Source organism: Talpa occidentalis, unplaced genomic scaffold (genome assembly GCF_014898055.3).
Source record: "Talpa occidentalis isolate TD23 unplaced genomic scaffold, MPIMG_talOcc4v2.1 talOcc4.13, whole genome shotgun sequence".
NCBI classification, from domain to species: Eukaryota; Metazoa; Chordata; class Mammalia; order Eulipotyphla; family Talpidae; genus Talpa; species Talpa occidentalis.
The window spans coordinates 77951628-77973482 of NW_023601322.1; the positions used below are offsets into that span (position 1 = coordinate 77951628).

Below are 21855 nucleotides of genomic sequence, written 5' to 3' on the forward strand. Positions count from 1 at the left end.
TCCTGGCTATCTGTTAGAAAAATTGAATTTCTCAAGTTGTTGTGGATACAAAGCAAAGAAAGCAGCTGATATTCAAATAAATTACAAACATACAAATTTGATGACTATTAATATAACCTAAGGATCTAAACTGAACTACCCAAAGGTTCATTTGCTCAAGAACTATAAGGCAAGGTCACATTGAGTGACATTTTGTAGTTTCTTTTCCAATTATTTTCACATTCATAATATTTTATGAATGTGTATTTATGATGCATATGTAATAAATGACTTTTTTTCTGGTCTTAATTGCATAGTTGTCTGTGCCTACTTGCTGACAAGAAAATCATATTTCTAATACTGTAACAAAATCATTCCTTTTTTAGCTAAAGCCTTACAATTTGATAATAATTAATTTAGTCTCTTCCTTATGTCTTTCCTTAAGCTCCTGTCCTTGACCACTGGGGCATCTTATTCCATGATTCTTTGTTTTGTCAAACTTTTTTTGGACATTCACTTTTTTATTATTAAAAAAGGATGTAATAAAATTTACCATCTTAACTAGTAGTGTTACCTACATTCACATTATTGTACAGCAGATCTCCAGAATTTTTTCATTTTGCAAAACTGAAACTCTGTACCTATTTCTTCTTTTGCCACCTCTGGTAACCATCTTTTCACTTTCTGTTTCTATTAATCTCACTACTTTAAATACTTCCTATAAGTAGAATCATGCACTATTTGTTTTTTGTTATTGACCTATTTTATTTAGCATAATGATCTCGGGGTTTCAATCAGGCTTATACCATAATCCTTTAAAGATGCCAGAACAAATAACAGTGGTTTGCCACACCTTAAAACTTCTTACTAAAAGGTGTCAGTCCTACTCTGTAGAGGTACTTAGCACCTGGGGAAATGGTCTGAACATTAAGCCATCCATTTATGCAATCTAAATCCAGTTTCATTCTTCAGACTCATCTTTCTAGCTTTCTGTTTAGCTAATTTTTTTTGTCTTCTCCACTATTTAGGGAAGTTGTTTTATTTGTGTCATGAAGTCACACTTCATAGGTGGAGAGATAGGGGTATTTGGATTTATAGTTACTTTCCGTAGTCCTTAAAGTGAAAGTTTAATTTCAGGATCTGATGTTATATATGAATCAGGTTATATGCATGCAAGTTGGGTTATAAAGGCATAATCCAATAAAAGAAGCAGTTGTCACTTATGAATGGCAACAGAGTTAGAGAGGGAGGGAAAGGTGTGGTGATGATGTGAGCTTTCACTATGTAGATATCAGCAAGTTTCAGACCACATATTTTAACATGTCTAGACAAATATCCTTTGGATAAAAAAAGTCATCAATGATGTATTGTTCCTTATTTTTTTGGACTCAAGGGTCTATCTCTCTTCACTCATTAGCAAGGTGCTTTTTCTAGTATCATCAAGAAAACTGTCAGTACCTGAGAGAGTACATGAATCTGAATTTCCCAGATAGGGACCTTTATGTAGCTCTCAAAGTCCTACCTGGTAGACCTCTAAGCCTGTTGCCATCAATACACCCTTATCTCTGAGATATGCAAGGATAATGGCAGGGAGGAGAACATGTGGACTGGGCTTAAAGCCACTTGCCTCATCTCTCTTTCTTGATTTGAGGTGTCACAGCTTTCCAGTGTAAGATCTTCCATAAGATTATAGGATTTAGGGATAATCAGATGAGTTATTCATCAGAAACAGGTTGGAAATATCTCAACCTAGAGTGTGGGAAGTGGCCTGGTCCTGACCTAGAAAAACCCATAGTGTCATATTTAATCAATCCTGCTTTAAACTTAAACTTCCAGGACACCCTTAGGAAGAGCGGGAAAAACTCTGGACTGACAGGAAACCATCTAGAAATGTGTGGTTCCCAGAAATATGTCTGTGGACACCTGGTTTGCTTGTGAACTCCCCCACTGATAAGAATAAGACTAACTTCCATGAAACTGAAACTCAGGAGAAGCAGAACAAATAGTAATTTTTGTCTGTTTCAAAGAATGAATAGATGAGTAATATAGTCAATAATTGCTAAATATTATGTATCTAAGTCAAAGCTAACTTCTTCTAATTTCAATTCTATACCTTATCTAAACTAATAATATTAATTATTGAGTCACAAATGCACTTGACTTTTCAACTGGAAGACATTTTTGCTTTTTGTATTATGCTAAAAACACACATGATTTAACATTTACAGTCATAACCATTTCTAATGTGCAGTTCAGTAATGTTAAGTAAATGCAATTGTGGGACCAATCTTTAGAATGTTTTATCTTGCAAAACAGAGACTCTATCCCCATAAAATAACAACTCACTGTTTCCTCATCCTCATAGCGGCTGGCAACCACAATTCTACTGTTTGTGTCTATGAATTTTCCTGTGCATCTCATACAAATGGAATTATTTAATATTTGCTTTTTTGTGTGACTGACTTAGCATAATGTCTTCAAGTTTCATTCATGATATAGCAAATACAGAATTGTTTTTCCTTTTTAAAGGCTGAATAATATTACTTTGTATATATGTACCACATTCTGCTTATCCAGTTATCTTTCAAAGGGACACTTACATTGCTTCTACTTTTTGGCTTTTGTGAATATGCTGCTGTAAACACGGCTGAATAAATATCTGTTCAAGTCAGTTTTCAATTATTTTAAGTACATACTCAGAAGTTGAATTGCTCAATCATGTGATAATCCTGTGTTGGTATAAAGAAAAGGTGCTTACTACTAGGAATATGACTTATAATTCTTTTATTAGGAAATGCAAATCCATAGTAAGGTCTGGGGTGATCAAGCAAATATAACTCATAAATGTAATAGTCTAAGAAGTAGGTAAATTAGGCTAGACATTGAGTGGTTGTTAGAAAAGAAATACATGGAGATTATTATTAGATGGGCTACTTCAGTGATAAGCTTCTCTTTCTTTTTCTGTGCACTCTTTCAAAAAGGGAGTGGTAGACTTCCCTTCCTATTTTATAGTATGACATTTGTACATAAGATCTAGCTGAAGGAGTTTTTTTTTTTTTTTTAAGTATATAAGCTCAGTTTTCCTTTTAATCCTTAATCAGAATTTGCAAGAGTTTGGGTGTGGGACCGGTAACATGTTTTTTAGGCTTTTTGGTTGGTTCTGATATGCACGTTTGTAAAGGTAGACTGGAGGAGTAAGCTATTGGCAAGAGTCGGGTGGTGGCCACAGAGAGAGTGTGCGTCCTGGGGACTGTGTATGCTGGCATACCAGGGCACTTACCCGGGTATGGCTGTGAGTTGGAGAAGCAATCTCAGAAAGTTACAGGTTTGAGAGGATTTCTTGGGGGCTTGGCCTATAAAACATGTTTACTATTTTCTGTAGATGGCCAATATTACCTGTAGAAAGAAAAGAGTTGAAGCAGAGGAATCATGGCATGTTATGGCAGTGCCATCATGCAATTTGTGGATTACATGTGTTTTCTTTCTTAGAAGAAATATGAAGAGGTGATCAAAGTACCAAACTGAAATACCAAGTCATTCAACATTCTAGCACTCCCTCTCCAACTTGGAGAAAACCATCGCAGTCCTTCTGATTCTTATTTTCCACCACAACTCTTTTATACTCATTGCAGGTCACAAAATCCCCATAACTACTTTCACCCTTAAGGCATTGTTCCAAATTATTTTTATGACTTTCACATTCATTAAATTTCACAGAGAAATTCTAAGTCCTATTCCCAACTCTGTCATCAACAATATAGTAATTGGAGGCAAGTGCCTTGATATGTATTTTCTTTAAGTGAAAAGGAATTTCTAAAACTACCTGACAGTCTACTTATGAATGAATGAACTCATCTTGATTACATATTTTCAGCCTCAAATGTTCAAAGTGAAATAGGAAACAAAGACAATGAAAAGGACTTTAAAAAAATCTTTTTTTATCTTTAAAAGTGTATTTTATTTTTCTTATTTAAATGCAACTCAACATTTTTTTAAAGTAATCTGTGCTTCTTAAATGCTTCAAATCCTTGATAATCTCTGTGTACACTTCAAACACACACATTCACAGAGCAGAAGAGAAAAAGAGATGTTCTTTTTGTGGCACAAAGATTTTTGCTGACAAGCCTAATTTTTGTCCATTTTAGGGAGAAATACCTTAAGAAAGCTCAAAGTTTTCCAAGGATAATCCAATATGTGAAAAGGAGAATTTGTAAGCTATTTAAAAAGGTTCCATATAGAGAATAGTTACTAGTCATTGTGTGATCATTTGTAAGGTTTCTGTTTATTTTTTCTATCCCAAAATGGAGTCACATTGTGCATATTTTCAAAGAGAGAAAATATTTTATCTACTTACCTCCATATTATTTTTTACAGTTTCTTTATTTTTCAGTGATGCTATTATTACTATCTTCTATAATGGAGGGAATCTATAAATTTGATGGGGAATTGGGCTTCCCTGGTGGCGCAGGGGTTGAGCACTGGGTTGCGAAGCTACCTGCAGCCTCTGCAGTGCCAGTTCGATCCCCGGCCGACGGGTCCCACATGGCGCGCAAACCTCTCCTGCCGCCCGCTGCTCCCCTCAGTAGTGTACTTCAGTCTGCCTGCTCTACTCTCCGCTCTGACTCTGGTGAATTCTCTCACCCTCCACGCTTCTGACTGTACCCAGTGCTTGTATAAATAAATAAATAAATCTTTTTAAAAATTTTGATAAGGTATTATTTTAGAATCAGGATTTCTATCAACGAAGGAGAGAGTCAAGTTACTGTATCAGTAAGGATCGAACATTTCCACTGGATTGATCCTAATTTTCCAAGCTCTTAATCTATTGAAAAATTTCAGTCAAAGACTTGTAAGGATGTATTTTTCTGACCAGATTAAACTTTCCAAAAGATATACAATTTTAAGAGAGAACCCAGCTAATTAGAAAGAATTAGCTCACTTCCTAAGACTTAATACTTTAGTTCAACAAGCATTTGTTATCTGCTTAGATAGATAACAACCTCTAAGTCAAATTCTGGGAATAAAAAGATAACTACCAGACCCTTTGCGCAGGTTTGTAAGAGCAACAATATGTAACAAACTTTCAACCTAAGGTTTCCTGTCAGAGTATACATATGGTCTCCAGGAACACACAGGAGGGGCTTTTTTTTTCCTGTCTGGAGAGTCAATGAAGATTTTCTGAAGATTATCTGAGGCTTGAATCATGAATAGCAGTCAGGTCAGGAAGAAAAGGATGTAGGAACAAGGTCATTCCAGTATGCACAAAAGTGGAGTTCATAAACATTGTGTAGGAAGCTTCATGAGGTCAAGTTCAAGACATTAAGGTATAAAAAAGGGGGTTAAAGGCTGTATTGTGAATGATCTTTATATAATCCTAGGAAGTTTGGGCTTCATCTTGTAGGGAATAGAAGAATTTTTGGCTTGGACAAATGCACACAACAGATTACCCTAATGATATGATGTCTATAGAATTTTAATATAGAAAGTATAGATTATGAAAAACCTAGGGGATTATGAAAGCATTTTCGTAGTCCCAGTGAATTTGGAGAGTAGTAGGAAGACAAGAATATTTAGAAAGCAAAACTGATTTTGAGTGATTGCTTATGTGTGTGTGGGTTGGCAAGGGGGTGAGTGATGAAAGATTAAGTATCTTTTATGGCAATCTTTGTTCTGAGGCTTGCCCTTGGCCTGGTCAAGACTGTCGTAGACATTTACTGCACACTAGGATTTTTTGACCCAACCCTCTTTTGGGTCCTCTCTTCAGACATATCAGATATATATCATTGCTTGAAGGTTTCCCCCACATACTCCTACTCTCTTTCCTTATTATTTTTCAGAAACTCCTGCCAGTAAATATCTTGCACTTCTAATTCCATCTTGAGATCTGCTTCCCAGAGAATCATTTAGTCAATAGATACTGGGGGTGGTCTGAGATAGCAAGTGTGAAGGTGGGGGTTTGAGATGGTATTCATTGCCAGAGAATCATTTAGTCAATAGATACTGGGGGTGGTCTGAGATAGCAAGTGTGAAGGTGGGGGTTTGAGATGGTATTCATTGCCCAGCTGAAACCAAAGGCTGCATGCTGCATAGCATATGGGCAATGTATAGTCCCTGGCACAAAGTGGTGCTCCCATGGCTAAAACTTTGACTGATGGCAATTTGAGAGAACATTCCAATAGAGGTGAACACCCTGGCTGGAGTTCAGACTTTTGGAAAGTATGGGGATAAGAACATTTACAAAGACACAGGAGTTGGCTTACTGTGGTTAACCACTATTATAGCTGCTATTTCCTCCATGTGATAAAATACTGCAGAGGTCTTTCCCCAAGGCTGAATATTCAGACAGAGATGGGGTGACAAAGAGCTACCCCATCTCTTCTGTCTGTCATGATAAAAATAAGAACAATAATATAAATCCTCTATGCCTAAAGAAAAAAAAATTGGTGAAAATGTGAGTAGTGAAGTCAAATGTAAAATGATAACGGAACCATGACAGAATCAGACTGACTGGAATAATTGATGGGAAAAGTCAAGGGGAGGAACATGTTACAGGCAACGGTGTTTGTACTCTGGGAGTGAGTAGCATGTGAAATGTCTTGAACACAAAATAATACTTATTGACTTTAGGATTTAGAGAAGGACCTATAAAAATAATGTTCAAATATAAATTCGACTGTTACACTAGGAATGGTTGTAAAATTGATTGAACTTTTTTGTTATCATAAATATTTACAACCTTCAGTATCTCATGGCACACCTGGAATTCATTCTTGGAACATACAGTACTCTGGCACTGCTGTTGGTAAACTGTGAAATAGAGCAAATAGTCAGACAGATACCAGGGCTCAAGGCAAATCATTTTATTTAACCGGGAGCTAGATGATTATATTCAAATATTGACAAGAAGGATCTAGTTGTGAAGAGGTGATTAAATGAACAAGAAAGAAATGAGTAGTTGATAATCTAAGATTTCTGCATTGGTAAGAGCGGATTGGATCCAAAGCCAGGTGAGTTAGTTCAGAGGAAGTAGATACTTCTGCAGGTCTGGTGGTAGGAAGGTGGAGAATTCTGTCTGATAATACTGCTAGGATAATTTTTCCCTCTAGATGATTGATAATCCAGGATCAAAGTACTTCCTACCTCATTCCTCACTCAGAGATCTTATTTATAAATCACTGAGACCAATTTAAGTACAAAAAGAATTTATTATGAAGAAAATTGGAGAATCACATTGGGAAACAGGGTGGACACAAGGGAGACTGCAGTAACCATGGCAACAACCAAACCCTTTTGACAGAGCTAACCCAGAGTCTCAGGCAGCCCAGCTTGCAGAGCCATCATTTGGCACTGGATAATTGATGCTTCCTACAACTGCCTCTAACCCTGCCTTTGTTGCTTTGAAAACTAGATTTTGCTCTTGTCCCCAAGAACTCTTCCTGTCCTTTTCTGTGCATCTCCAACGCCCAATTCACAGTCCAGGGAATATGCATCTAAATAATCATATTCTTTTACCTTAATCACAAGGTAGACTGCACAATTATCTAATCTGCTTTCTTTATATAGTGGGCTTTGCATCTCTTGAAGGCCTATGTAATGGATAGTTTCATAATATTATAAACAAAGATTTCAGAATTCTGGGAAGCTGAAAATGTCTATCAAGACTATTGTCACATTCCATGGAAACCTTTTTTGGGAATTAATAAAAGATACCCCATGGAGACATATGCATCTTTATGCATTAGTCATTGTAGTGCTTTTGAAAGGTCTTTCTAATGTACCTTTTTCTTTTTTTTTTTTTTTTTTTTAGCAATTTTTTTTTTTCTAAAGAGGCACGTATTTTATTCATTTATTTATTTATTTGTTTGTTTGTTTGTTTTTGTCTATACATGCACTGGGTACAGTCAGAAGCACGGGAGGGTGAGAGAATTCACCAGAGCCAGAGCGGGGAGCAGAGCAGGCAGAAGGACCGAAGTACACTGCTGAGGGGAGCAGCGGGCGGCAGGAGAGGTCTGCGCGCCATGTGGGACCCTCCTCCGGTGGCCGGGGAGCAGCCGGGGATCGAACCGGCGCCGCAGAGGCCGCGGGCAGCTTCGCAACCCAGCGCTCAACCGCTGCGCCACCGGGGAGGCCCTCTAATGTACCTTTTTCACTGGAAGTATCTGAGTCAAGGTGCTCAGTCGATTGTAGCTAGATTTTGGTCCCAACTGGCCCCCTCCTGGGCTTCCCTATTCATAGGATAACCTACCCAAGTATGTGCGGTGTTCTTGATGGCTTTACCCCTGTCAAACATAAGGGTATTAAATGTGATCAGGAAACTACATGCATAGAAGAAGCAGATTTTAGGTGGCAACATTAATTTCAAACTCTATTATCCATATGGCCTTTATGTCACAACCAACCAAAAACTACTTCTTCAATTGGTAGATATTTTCAGAAAAGTAGGTCAACTCCCTTTTTTTTTTTTTTTTTTTTTTTTCTGTTGTTGCTATTTTCCAGGTCAGACCTGAGAGGTGTTGAAGTCTGGCCAAATATGAGAAATTCAAGTGATCTTACTGACTCAGATCTGAAGGCTCTTATTTATATTTTCTGAATCTGTCTTATTTTTCTTCACAAGGAATTTTCTTAGCCTGGAAAATCCTGAGATGTCAGCGTTGATTCAGACTAGGTAACAGGATTGACTTTAGAAAAATATCTTACTGAGAAGTTGAAGGTTTGTTTCCATTCCCACTATCCTGTATCTCTTCCCACCTCTTCACAAGTCTTATGTGTCTCATCTCAAGTCAGGTATAGATTATCATTTAACAACAATTTGATTTTTACAAACTATAAAAGTGAAAGACTGCTAATGATGGAATTTGGATACTCACAAATAATAGAGAAAGGATCTCTCAGGGCTAAAGAAATCCCCACCACATCCCAGAAAAGCCAACACTTTCTACATTCTGGTATTCCTGAGGCTGACTGTCTTTAGAAATTCTTTAGAACAGAAGTGAGTCAGGGCCCACTGAATTTTTTGAGACTGCCTAGATCCAAGTGGATCCCTAGCAATGAGCCAGATAGAGTCAGCATGCAGTTTCTGTGGGTTGTTGGCACTGGCTAGGCTAGGAGTTGGTGGAGGGAAATTGTGGGTGAAAATTCTGGCTACTTGGCAATCAGAGTACTAATCACAATAAGGCAATCTATACTTACTCATTTACCTAGAAATTCAAAGTAAGAAGTAACAAATATTTCTATTGAAATCTTTATCTCCTGGTAAGTGATGAATTGCTCCTGTTGTATGTTCCATATTCCCAGTGAAATTGATATAGCAGTAGTTATCCACATTTAAACAATGGGTATTGTTTTTCCTGTCAGAATGAACTATGTGTCTCTGAATTTATAAAGAGTTGACATTTATTCAGTATTTCCAATGTGGCAGATACTGTTCTAAGCATTTTATATATATATATATATATATATATAAAATATGAAATAAAATAAGAATTCTACATGGTAGAGACTATTATTAGTATGCTTATTTTGCAGTTGAGGGAACTGAGGCACAGAAAACTGGCCATGGTGAGTGGTGGAGTTGAAGTAAGAGGTCATACATACTAACTGGCAAAGATGGCTTATGAACTTCCAGAAAGCTGGCTCCAGGTCTGAGCTTTTAACTGCTGTACCAGACTGGCTTCAGGAAGGAAAGCAATTCAGGATTCCCAGGAAAGGGGATATAAGCTAGAGGAAGTAAGATTAGGCATTGCATGGCTAAAGTATCCAAGGTAAATTTAGACCCAGAAAAGGAAAGTTCAGGAAAGGAAACAAACGTGGGGAACTAGGGAATTCAGCACCTACTCTCAAGTTAGACAGTAGTTGAACTCCTCTGTAACTCATCTAAAGTGAAGTTGTTTTAGGACCTCAGAATAGAAGGACTGAGAGCGTATAACCATGTAGAAGGTTTACTATGGGACAGTTTTAGGAGGACGCAGAAATGCTTCAAGAAAAAACTAGATCCTTGTTTAGGAGCAATAAAATCAATAGTCACTCAACAGCTACATATATATCTATGTAAAGAAAATTAACTTAGAATGAAAAATAATCAAAGTTTTTCTTTTATAGTGGAGTTATTAAAGGAAAACCAATTATGGATGTATGTTTTTCTTCTAAGTGAAAAATCTCTATTCTGTTCAAGGTGGGTTAAAAATAAAGTACAACCCAAAAGATAAGGCCTCCATTAGTCACTTCTTGTTATGTCCTATGATTTGATCCTCCAGTGATGTCGGAGTTGTCAAACTCAGGTCTTAGTGAGCATCAATAATAGCTCAAAATTTTCTAGACAAGAGACTTTGGGGACAGTAATCCTAATAGAAGGGTGCAGTCAGGGCATTGGTCTAGGTCTATGCTCAAGAAGAACAATATTTTAAGTTAGCTCACAGTTTTATCATGGTAGCTTGGGGGGGTGGGTAATGAAACTTTACTTTCCAAATTACCTTTCAGTGATACCACTAATAACCTGCTGTAAAAGGACATCTTAAGTTTCTCAACCATTTTCTCCAAGTCTTCACAAACATGGTCAGCACAAGCATCTGTGGATGCTGTCTGAAGACAAGTCCTGTTTCACAATTCCTGTCCAGTCATTCCAAATCCTCTAGCTCTGGATAGCTTGTTCACTTGAACTTTTTATGAGCCTTTTTTTTTCTCTCAGGAACACAAACCACATTGTCCTGAAAATTTGAAAACAAATTCATGTGCACAACTGAATTGAGTAAGATTTATTTACTGAAGAGTCTACCCATTCTCATTAGGATCCCAGTTCTGTATGAATCTCAATATCTAATGAGAATGAAAAAGGAGCAACTGAGGAATTAAAAATATATGGATGCACAAAAGAAACAATGTCATATATAAATACCAATTGGTACCTTCATTTAAACATTTGAAGGATGTTAAAAATTCTGCCAACTTACATCCTAACTAGGGATTTAATAGTGCCTGTATCTTATCTCCTAACCTGTCATGTTTTTTTTTTTTTAATTATCTCATAGTTTGTCATTTTTAAAAAACTTTAAAAATTATTTATTTATTTATTTAAAATATACTTTTTTTTTTTAAAAGATTTATTTATTTATTTATACAAGCACTGGGTACAGTCAGAGGCGTGGGAGGGTGAGAGAATTCACCAGAGCCAGAGCGGGGAGCAGAGCAGGCAGAAGGACCGAAGTACACTGCTGAGGGGAGAGGCGGGCGGCAGGAGAGGTCTGCGCGCCATGTGGGACCCTCCTCCAGTGGCCGGGGAGCAGCCGGGAATCGAACCAGCGCTGCAGAGGCTGCGGGCAGCTTCGCAACCCAGTGCTCAACCGCTGCGCCACCGGGGAGGCCCCTTAAAATTTTTATTAAGTAACATTGCTTTATAGCACTTTGCTCTGACCCTCCTGTTACCCCTCAGGTAATTTCAATTCTGAAATGGATTTCTAGGTTTTGTTGTTGATTTGGTTTTGACTGATCCTTTGTTTTATTTCTTTATAATATCATATTTTTTTAAATCAACTTTTATATATTTCCAACTGGAGAAGTGTAGTTATTTTTACTCATTTTAATCTAATTACTATTTAATCAATATCTTTATATACTATGCCCATTATTAGACTGGATTTAAATATTAATTCAAATTTGCTATTTTATTTTACTATGTTATCCCTAATATTGTTCCATATCTTTTAAAAATAGTGAGGTTTTTTTGAGAAGTACCATCAGCAGCAAAATTGTACTTCAGTACTCAATAAATGAATTTCAAGTGAAGCAGCTCATTGAAAGATGAGATAATAAAGGAGAAAAAAATGTGATGAATAATTGTGATTTTATCACATGGGCTAGGAGGTAAGAATATTCTAAACAAATGAAATAGCACAAGAAAAGACATAGAATTATAAAAGTATGGATTGACCCCAAATGGCAAAAGTGACAAGTAGAAAGAGACAAAACACGAAGTTCAGCAAGGTATTAGATTATGCAAATTCTTAAGCCAGTGCAAAGAAATTTATTGGGTATATATCATATATCATATCATTGTATATCATATCTATGTGACTTACCATAATTTTTGTATATTAAATTAGTATGATGGTTTATAGTTTTATTTTAATTACATGCTGTTGCTCCTGTCTATCTATTTGAAGCTAGTGGCTATCCATGTGAAGATTTTGCTCAAAATGAAATTCTCATTTATTATAAAGTTCATTAGGAAAGTGGGAAATTATCATAATGATTTGTTTGATGGCATAGTGTTCTGAAAAAATCGTAACCACCTTGAGCCTCAGTTTCCATATTTGTTAACTAAGAGGATTGTGCAAGTGATCTCAAATGCCACCTCCCTGAGCTCAACGAAGGCTGTTTCTTATGGTTTCCTTGTTCTGTCACTTCAGTTCTCTTAATATAACCCTCAATTTTTTCTCCCATCATCTTTCTTTACCACCTCATGCTCCCCTATCTCCCCACTTCAAACTTCCAAAATATCATTCTGTGTGAGAAAAAAACCTCACAATTATTTTGCATTTTAGTGACATTATGTAGTCTTTATCCCTAGTCTCAACTACATCCTCAAAATGGCCCAGCAATTCCGCACCTCTCCTGCAACTTGTTCATTTCCAACCATGGCCAGATCAGGCTCTCATTACTAATCATGAGTCTTCTAAACTATTTAATCTCTTTCACTCTCCACAAATAACCTTGGCCCCCTACCACACAGAGAAAACAAACTCAATCAGGTAAACAACTCGGATAGGAGCTCCCTGGAATTTACAGTTAATAAAATTTAGAAGAGAAGAAATAGTACCCTTTGATGGGCCAGGTTTTGACTGAAAGATGAATCCAATATTTTGAAGTAAATAAGAAGGAGTTAATTATAGATAAATGAAACTATAATAATTTTCACCTTATTAACCAATTATTTCCCAGTGGAAATCAATGCCTGCCACAGGCATACTTGTAGGGAGCTCTTATTTTGAACTTCAGTATCTTCACTGATAGATTAATGTTGAAACATGTAGATAAATATGAAGAGTTTGCTGGTCATGAACACAGTGATTAGATCTGCTTATTGTGTTTGAATCCCAAATGCTATCTTCCTAAGGGTCTGCCTGTGGTCATCCTGCATCCTTGAAAAATACACACTGGATGTACCAAAAAGTCCTGCACGTGTCACATAGTTTCTTTGGATGCTAGCAGCTATTTCTTAATGAAAACTTCATCTTTCCTGTTTTGCTTGAATGGTGGTATTCACTTGTTTAATTCCAAATGTGGCCTTGTCAAGTCAGTCCAGTTTCCTCCCAGTATCTTGGGGTTATTTACTCTTACACACATGATCCTTCATAAGAACAGAGAAAAGCAGCGGAATCTCGCTGTCTTCAAAGATGCACAATGAGAAGGGTGGCACCCTTCGATGTAAAAATAATAAACAAACAACAAAAGCCAGTACCCTCTGAAAGGTGGCACAAGGCCCCAGTGACCACAAACATTATTTCCTCCTGTCTTCCTAGGGATACTTGCTGTTTTAGGGGCACCTGCTGATGGTATCAGCTGCCAGAACATTGCTGGCACCACATAGTACAAAACAACAAAGGAGCAAACACAGGGCACTGTTGGCCCAGTGGCCCGGTGGGCTGCCACATGAATGCACAAAGACCAGCCACACCATCCACATCCTGCTGTGTTCCCAAAACATCCCACTCATCTGCCACACAATCTTTCCTCCCCAACCTTTTTCAATGTGAGTGGGGAAATCCATTCTAGCAGTTGGCATGAAAAATTCACTGGATTACCCCAAGAGCCCCAGGGAGGAATAGATAATTTCACAGGGTAAGGTGAATGTTCAAAAAACCTGTTTAAATTAAATAAAACCCTTAATCTGGCTGGGACTAGGGTTCCATGATATTCAAGGCACAGGTAGGCTGTTTTTAACATTTACTGTATGGTTTCTGAAAACACGTGTTTTAACCCATCTCAACATCTTTCCACAAAGTTGTCTCTAAATCCTACCACTCTCCTCCACTACACTCCAAAGTTTAATCTACTTTGAACATGAGGATTTTAGGCACACTGGAATGAAATGATGAAACTAATGACTTCAGGCGTGACATTTTCAATATGAGAAATATAGTCATTGTCTGCTTCAAGATTTGTAAAAGCACACATTCAATTACAAATCACCTACCAGAACTCTCTAGGCCATAGGAGAGAGCTACAAAGGGGGCATAAGGCAAAGAAATATCAACTGGGAAACTCTTAAAAGCGATTATATTTTTATTTCACATTTAAAAAAAATAGACCTGGTTTTAAGACAAAATTAAAAATCACAGAATCTAGGGCCTCCCCGGTGGCGCAGCGGTTGAGCGCTGGGTTGCGAAGCTGCCCGCAGCCTCTGCAGCACTGGTTCGATCCCCAGCTGCTCCCCGGCCACTGGAGGAGGGTCCCACATGGCACGCAGACCTCTCCTGCCGCCCGCCTCTCCCCTCAGCAATGTTCTTAGGTCCTTCTGCCTGCTCTGCTCCCCACTCTGGCTCTGGTGAATTCTCTCACCCTCCCACGCTTCTGACTGTACCCAGTGCTTGTATAAATAAATAAAAATAAATCTTAAAAAAATAGTCTTAAAAAATATCAGAATCTATATAATATCTGGTAACCTAGGAAAGCACACATTTCTAATGTGCTAGTGGTAAGAAACAGTAAAACAGTTGTGTTAGAATATATCTCCACATCGCTGTTCCCTTTTTTATGTCACATAAAGTGTTGCTAATGCTGGTGGCATAAGAAAGGAGGGAACAAAGAAATTGCCAGCAACCCGGGGTTCGAATTTGATCATATACTTCCTTACAGTAGACTGGACCCTAGAAATGTATTGCACCCTGACTAAGCCAGGAGATATTAGTTGGATAATTGCTGTGTAAATCATAATAAATCAACAGTGGTTTATAATCACTGAAGAAAATATGTCACCCAAAGATAAAAGAAACTTTTTCGGCAGGAGCACCATCCAAGAAATTAATGTGATGAAGCAGAAAGTGCACAGTGTCACACGTGCCACAAAACTCAAATTCCTTGTGTTTGTTGCTATGGGAAAAATGTCTAGGAAAATCTCCCCAATAGGCCCAGTAGAGCGAATGTTATATGTGGCAACCGGTGTTTCTGTTATTATTCCTTGTGACTATTCCCTTGCCTGGATGTAAAATGGATTGTGAGGTTGTGTTTAGGATCTCATTGTTCCAAGTTGTTCTAGGATAATTATAAGATGGATTAAAAACTATCACATGTTCAGGGCCTCCCCTGGTGGCGCAGGAGGTTGAACGCAGTGCTGTGAAGCTGTCCGCAGCCTCTGCAGTGCCAGTTCGATCCCGGCCGCCAGCAGAGTCCCACATGGCGCGACAGACCTCTCCTGCCGTGCCCACTGCTTCCCTCTGCAGTGTGTTTCGTCAGTCTGCCTGTTCTGTTCCCCACTCTGGCTCTGGTGAATTCTCTCACCCTCCCACACTTCTGACTGTACCCAGTGCTTATATAAATAAATTAATTTAAAAAAAAGCCAAAACTATCGCCTGTTCCTAGAACAGTTAGCTGGCAAATGTGTAGTGTTTACTGAATTTTAAAATTTGAATCAATTGGCAAAACTTAAAATTGCCAATACTTAGAAGAATTTACAGAAAAGTATAGCTGCACAGCTTCTTTTGAAACAGGACTGGCTGCATCATTTTGGGAATCCAGTGCAAAATGAAAATGCAGACACTCCATGTTCAAAGTGATTAAGAATTTCATGACAGTAACAGCAGAACATAAAGAAAATGTGGGCCTTCCTATGGTCCTGTGACTGCACAGACCATATGCCCATGAAGCCAGCATCAGGTGAAAATTCAGAGGAGCTGGCGAGTGGACCCAAATTGCTCAGACAGCCATCAGTGGAAGCAAAATGGTGTCTGCCACTATCAAATGGAACGTCTCTTCTCACAGTGACTAAAACCACCTTCTCTCTCTTCTGCTCTACAGTAAGGCCAAGCATCATTGTCAGTCAACATTTATCATTGTACTTGTTCAGTTGATTTTTATTATCCTGACTTCACTGAGCTCATCTGGTCCCTGCAAAAATAGGAATTTGTGTCTTCTGGTTCAAAGATTAAAACTGTCCATGCAAAGACAATCTTATTGGTCACCCATTGTGGGCAATGATCTACTAAAGGTTTTTATTGCTAATTGAAAGTGGAAGTCATCCATGGAGGTTAGACAACATTTTTTTTTTGTTGTTCTAAGCCAGTGCAATCAAGGGAGGAGGGTGAGCAAATGTTTAGGAGTATCTCATCATGACCCACTGAGGCCTTCTCCTCCATGACTGCAACTTACCTTTCTTCCTCCCGGGAGATTTCTTGGAATCATCAAGATTGAAAGTTGGATGGATGAAACCTGTTACACCCCAAGATTCAAAAAAGTCTGTCATTTTCTGAAAACCTGAAAGATTCTGTTACAAAACTAAAAACAATTGGCAAGTACAAATGCTAGTTTTTTAAAAAAGGACTCTTGACTGAGATCCTGGGAAAGCAACTGGATGAAGTGTATGTCCAATCTAATGGTCTTTGACTTGGCCTGACCCAGGAAGTTGGAGGAGTTGAAGGAGAAGATACTGGCAGATAAATCTCAAGCTACTGGACCAAGACGGCAGAACTTCATTGCATTGGGCATGCTCAGCTGGACATAGAGAAATTGCTGAATTCTTACTGAAACTCGGAGTGCCAGTGAATGATAAAAATAGATGATGCTGGTTGGTCTTCTCTTCATACTGACACTTCTGCCAGCCAGGGTGAGATTGTAAAAGTCCTTCTGGGAAAAAGTGCTTAAGTGAATGCTGTCAATCAAAATGGCTGTACTCCCCAACATTACGCTGCTTCTGAAAACAAGCATAAGATCACTGTCATGTCACTGGAAGGCAGGGTGAACCCAGAGGCTAAGGACTATTGTGAGTGTACAGAATGCACCAGGCAGCAACCAAATGTAACTTGAAGATGATTCATTCCTTCTGTAGAAAATATTCACAAATACCCAAGACACTGAGGGTAACACTCCTCTACACTTGATTTGTGATGAGGAGCAAGAAGAAGAAACAAAACTGCTAATGTCCCAAGGAACAAGTATTTACATGGAGAATAAAGAAGAAAAGCAAGTGGCCAAAGGTGGTCTGAGTTAAATACTAAAGGGAATAGTGGAAGTTTGAGCATCTTGGATTTGTTCTTATGTTGTATGTTTTGTGGATCTCTCCAGTGTCCTGGAAACTAATATATTTGTGTACAACACATCATCTATAAAAATAATTTTTTTTTATTTTCAAAATCTTATAAACATGTTTAATATTGTTCCTGATGAGGTACTTGCTCTAAGCTTACAACACATATTCCAGACATCGTATAAGTGTTGAGATTGCTCTACTATTGTATAGTATTCTGTATTGAGTTTTGGTTAATTGATTAATTTTATTTATTTTTTACATCATTGTTCATTTTTATTTATTTTTTAAATAATAAATATTATTTTTATATTCCCCCATACGATTGCAAACCCCCCATTCTGACCCCAATCAATCCCCTCCCGCCCCCCACCCCCCAAAAAGTGTCTCATAGTTTTTTGTTGATTTTGATTTTCACTTTCTTATAGTTATTCATTTTCCTGGTCCCTTATTAAAGTTTTCTACATTCCTGCTATGAGTGAGACCATCCGGTATTTTTCATTTTCTTTCTGGCTTATTTCGCTGAGCATGATCCCTTCCAGCGCCATCCATGTTGCTGCAAATTGCATGTGTTTATCTTTTTTGAATGCTGAGTAATATTCCATGGTATATATGTACCACATCTTCTTGATCCAGTCATCTTTTTTTGGGCATTTGGGCTGTTTCCAAAGCTTAGCTATTGTAAATAGTGCTGCTATAAACATAGGGGTGCAGGTGTTCTTTGGAATTGATGTTTCTGTGTCCTTTGGGTAAAGACCTAGGAGTGGAATTGCTGGATCATATGGAAGCTCTATGTTTAGTAGGTCCAGAAATCTCCACACAGCTCTCCATAGTGGTTGGACCAGTTTGCACTCCCACCAACAGTGTAGAAGAGTTCCTTTTTCTCCACAACCTCGTCAACATTTGCTGTTGCTAGTTTTTTTAATATGTGCCATTCTCACTGGTGTAAGATGGTATCTCATGGTAGTTTTGATTTGCATTTCCCTGATGACAAGTGATGTTGAACATTTTTTCATATGCCTGTTGGCCATTTGCATTTCCTCTTCAGAGAAGTTTCTTTTTAGCTCTTCTGCCCATTTTTGGACTGGATTATTTTCTTTGTTGTTGCTGAGTCTCATCAGCTCTTTGCAGATTTTTGTGATCAGTCCTTTATCATTAGTGTTGTGTGCAAAAATGTTCTCCCAGTTGGTGGGGTTTCTCTTTGTTTTGGTTATTGTCTCTTTTGCTGTGCAGAAGCTCTTTAATTTGATGTAGTCCCAGCTGTTTATCTTTGCCTTCACTATCACTGCTTTGGGTGATGTGTCTGTAAAGATGTCTTTGATATGCAAATCACGTAGTGTTTCGCCTATATTTCCTTCTATGTATTTTATGGTTTCAGGTCTTATGTCTAGTTCTTTAATCCATTTTGAGTTGATTTTTGTGTATGGTGTGAGGTAGTGGTCAAGCTTCATTCTTTTGCATGTAGCAACCCAGTTTTCCCAGCACCATTTATTGAACAAACTTTCTTTGCTCCATTGCATAGTCTTTGCTCCTTTGTCAAAGATTAGTTGACCATAAATCTGTGGGTTTATTTCTGGATTTTCTATTCGATTCCATTGGTCTGTATGTCTGTTCTTGTTCCAATACCATGCAGTTTTGATGATTATGGCTTTGTAGTAGAGTTTGAAGTCTGGGAGTGTGATGCCTCCATTCCCTTTTTTTTTTCAGGAGAGCTTTGGCTATTCGGGTTTTTTTGTGATTCCATATGAATTTCATCAATAACTGTTCTATTTCTTTGAAGAATGACATTGAAATTTTTATTGGAATAGCATGGAATCTGTATATTGCTTTTGGTAGGATGGCCATTTTAATAATGTTTATTCTTCCAATCCATGAGCAGGGGATGTCTTTCCATTTCTTTGTGTCTTCTTCTATTTCTTTTAACAGTGTTTTATAGTTTTCTTTGTATAGGTCCTTTACCTCTTTTGTTAGATTTATTCCCAAATATTTGATTTTTTTTTGTTTCAATACTAAAAGGGATGTTTTTTTTGATTTCTTCTTCAGATTTATTGTTTGTGTATAGGAAGGCTACTGACTTTTGCGTGTTGATTTTGTATCCTGCCACTTTACTGAATTGATTGATGAGTTGAATTAGTTTTTCTGTGGAGTTTTTAGGGTTCTCTATGTATATTATCATATCATCTGCAAATAGTGATAGTTTGACTTCTTCTTTTCCTATTTGGATTCCTTGGATGTCTTTCTCTTGTCTTATTGCTCTGGCTAGGACTTCCAGTATTATATTGAAAAGCAGTGGTGAGAGTGGACATCCTTGTCTTGTTCCAGATCTTAATGGAATTGCTTTCAGCTTTTCACCATTGAGAATGATACTGGCTGTTGGCTTGTCATAGATGGCCTTTATGATGTTGAGTTATGTTCCTTGTATCCCAAGAATTTCAAGGGCTTTTATCATGAATGGGTGTTGCACTTTGTCAAAAGCTTTCTCAGCATCTATTGATATTATCATATGGTTTTTATATTTCTTTTTGTTGATGTGTTCGATAACGTGATTGATTTTCGGATGTTAAACCATCCTTGTGTCCCTGGAATGAATCCTACTTGGTCATGGTGAATTATCTTATGGATACATTGTTGGATTCTGATAGCTAAAATTTTATTGAGGATTTTTGCATCAGTGTTCATTAGGGAGATTGGCCTGTAGTTTTCCTTTTTTGTGTTGTCCTTATTCAGTTTTGGTATTAGTGTAATGTTGGCTTCATAGAACGTGTTTGGTATTGTCCCTTCCTTCTCAATTTTTTGGAAGAGTTTGTGAAGGATAGGCACCAATTCGTCTCTGAATCTTTGGTAGAATTAATTTGTAAATCCATCAGGTCCTGGGCTTTTGTTTTTGGGGAGGTTTTTGATTACCATTTCAATTTCGCTAATTGTAATTGGTCTGTTTAGGTGTTCTATTTCTTCTTTATCTAGCTTTGGGTGATTGTAGAGTTGTAAGAATTTGTCCATCTCCTCTAGATTGTTGAACTTGTTTCCATACAACTGTTCATAGTAGTTACTGATTATTCTTTTGATTTCTGCTGTGTCCGTTGTGATTTCTGCTCTTTCATTTATGATCCTATTTATTTGTGCTTTCTCCCTTTTTTCCTTTGTGAGCCTGGCTAGGGGTTTGTCTATTTTATTGATTTTTTCAAAGAACCAGCTCTTGGTTTCATTGATCTTTTGGATTGTTTTTTTAGTTTCGATTTCATTTATTTCTGCTTTGGTTTTTATTATTTCTTTTCTTCTATTTGTTTTGGGGTTTTTTTGTTGTTCTTTTTCTAGATCTCTGAGCTTCAAGATTAGGTTGTTTCTTTGAGTTCTTTCTTGTTTTTTGGTGTGAGCTTCTATTGCTATATATTTTCCTCTTATTACTGCTTTTGCTGCATCCCATACATTTAGGATATTGGTGTCCTTCTTGTCATTCAATTCAAAGAATTTTTTAATTTCTTCTTTGATCTCCTCGTCAGTCCAGTGGTCTTCCAGTAGTGTGGTTTTTAATCTCCATGAGGTAGGATAGTTCCTTGCCTTCTTTTTATGGTTTATTTCTAGTTTGATGCCTTCATGGTCAGAAAAGATGGTTGGTATGATTTCAATCTTGGTGTATCTGTTGATGTTTGTCTTGTGCCCCAGTATGTGATCGATCCTGGAGAATGATCCATGTGCGCTTGAGAAAAATGTGTACTCCGTTTTTTTTGGGTTTAGTGTTCTATAGATGTCTATTAAGCCCAAATGCTCTAGGTCCTTATTTAGAGCTTTAGTTTCTTTACTTATTTTTTGTCTTGTTGATCTATCCATTGTTGATAGTGGTGTGTTGAAGTCTCCCACTACGTATGTGTTTTCTCTGATGTCTGTTTTCAGAGAGGACAACAGTTGTCTGATATATTTTGGTGCTCCTTTGTTGGGTGCGTATATGTTAATGAGTGTTATTTCTTCTTGAAGTATTGTCCCCTTAATCATAATGTAGTGACCATTGGGGTCTCTTTTTATTTTTTTGAGTTTGAAGTCTGTATTATCTGATATAAGTATAGCTGTTCCTGCTTTCTTTTTTCTTGGAGTCTGTTGACTATGACCCTCCACTCTCTCCTTGCCTGTAGTGTTTCTTCAGAGAAGTCTGAAGTCAGCCTGATTGGTTTTCCTTTGAATGTTATCTGTTTCTTCCCTCTTGTCAGCTTCATTATTTTTTCCTTGTCCTGGATTCTTAGGAGCTTTACTATTATGTGTCTTGCTGTATTTTTCCTTTCGTCGTGGAAGTTTGGTGTTCTTCTTGCTTCTTGTATATCAATTTTCAGCTCCTTCTTCACATTTGGGAAGTTCTCTTCAATTATCTCCTGGAATATTTTCTCTGTTCCTACATCTCTCTCCTCTCCTTCTGGAATTCCTATAACTCTTATATTTCCTTTCCTCATGGAGTCAGATAGTTCCCGAAGTCTTTCTTCATTCTTTTTCCTTCGTACTTCTCTTTCCTTTTCTGTTTTGGTTCTTTTTATTTCTGTGTCTTCAAGAGTACTTATTCATTCTTCCATTTCATCTATTCTGCTTTCATTGCTTTTCCCAAAGTTCTTTAGTTCCTCCATTAATTCTTTGATCTCCTGCATTTCTTTTACTTCCCT

At 37.5% G+C, this 21855-nt stretch overlaps 1 protein-coding gene and 1 pseudogene across 10 annotated transcripts in view; one reads left to right on the forward strand and one right to left on the reverse strand.

Annotated features, from left to right (window-relative positions):
- Nucleotides 1-21855, reverse strand: part of CCDC192 (coiled-coil domain containing 192) — a 247052-nt gene that overhangs the window by 126633 nt on the left and 98564 nt on the right. The gene's annotated exons all lie outside the window — the stretch shown is intronic.
- Nucleotides 16541-17203, forward strand: LOC119242923 (26S proteasome non-ATPase regulatory subunit 10-like; annotated as a pseudogene).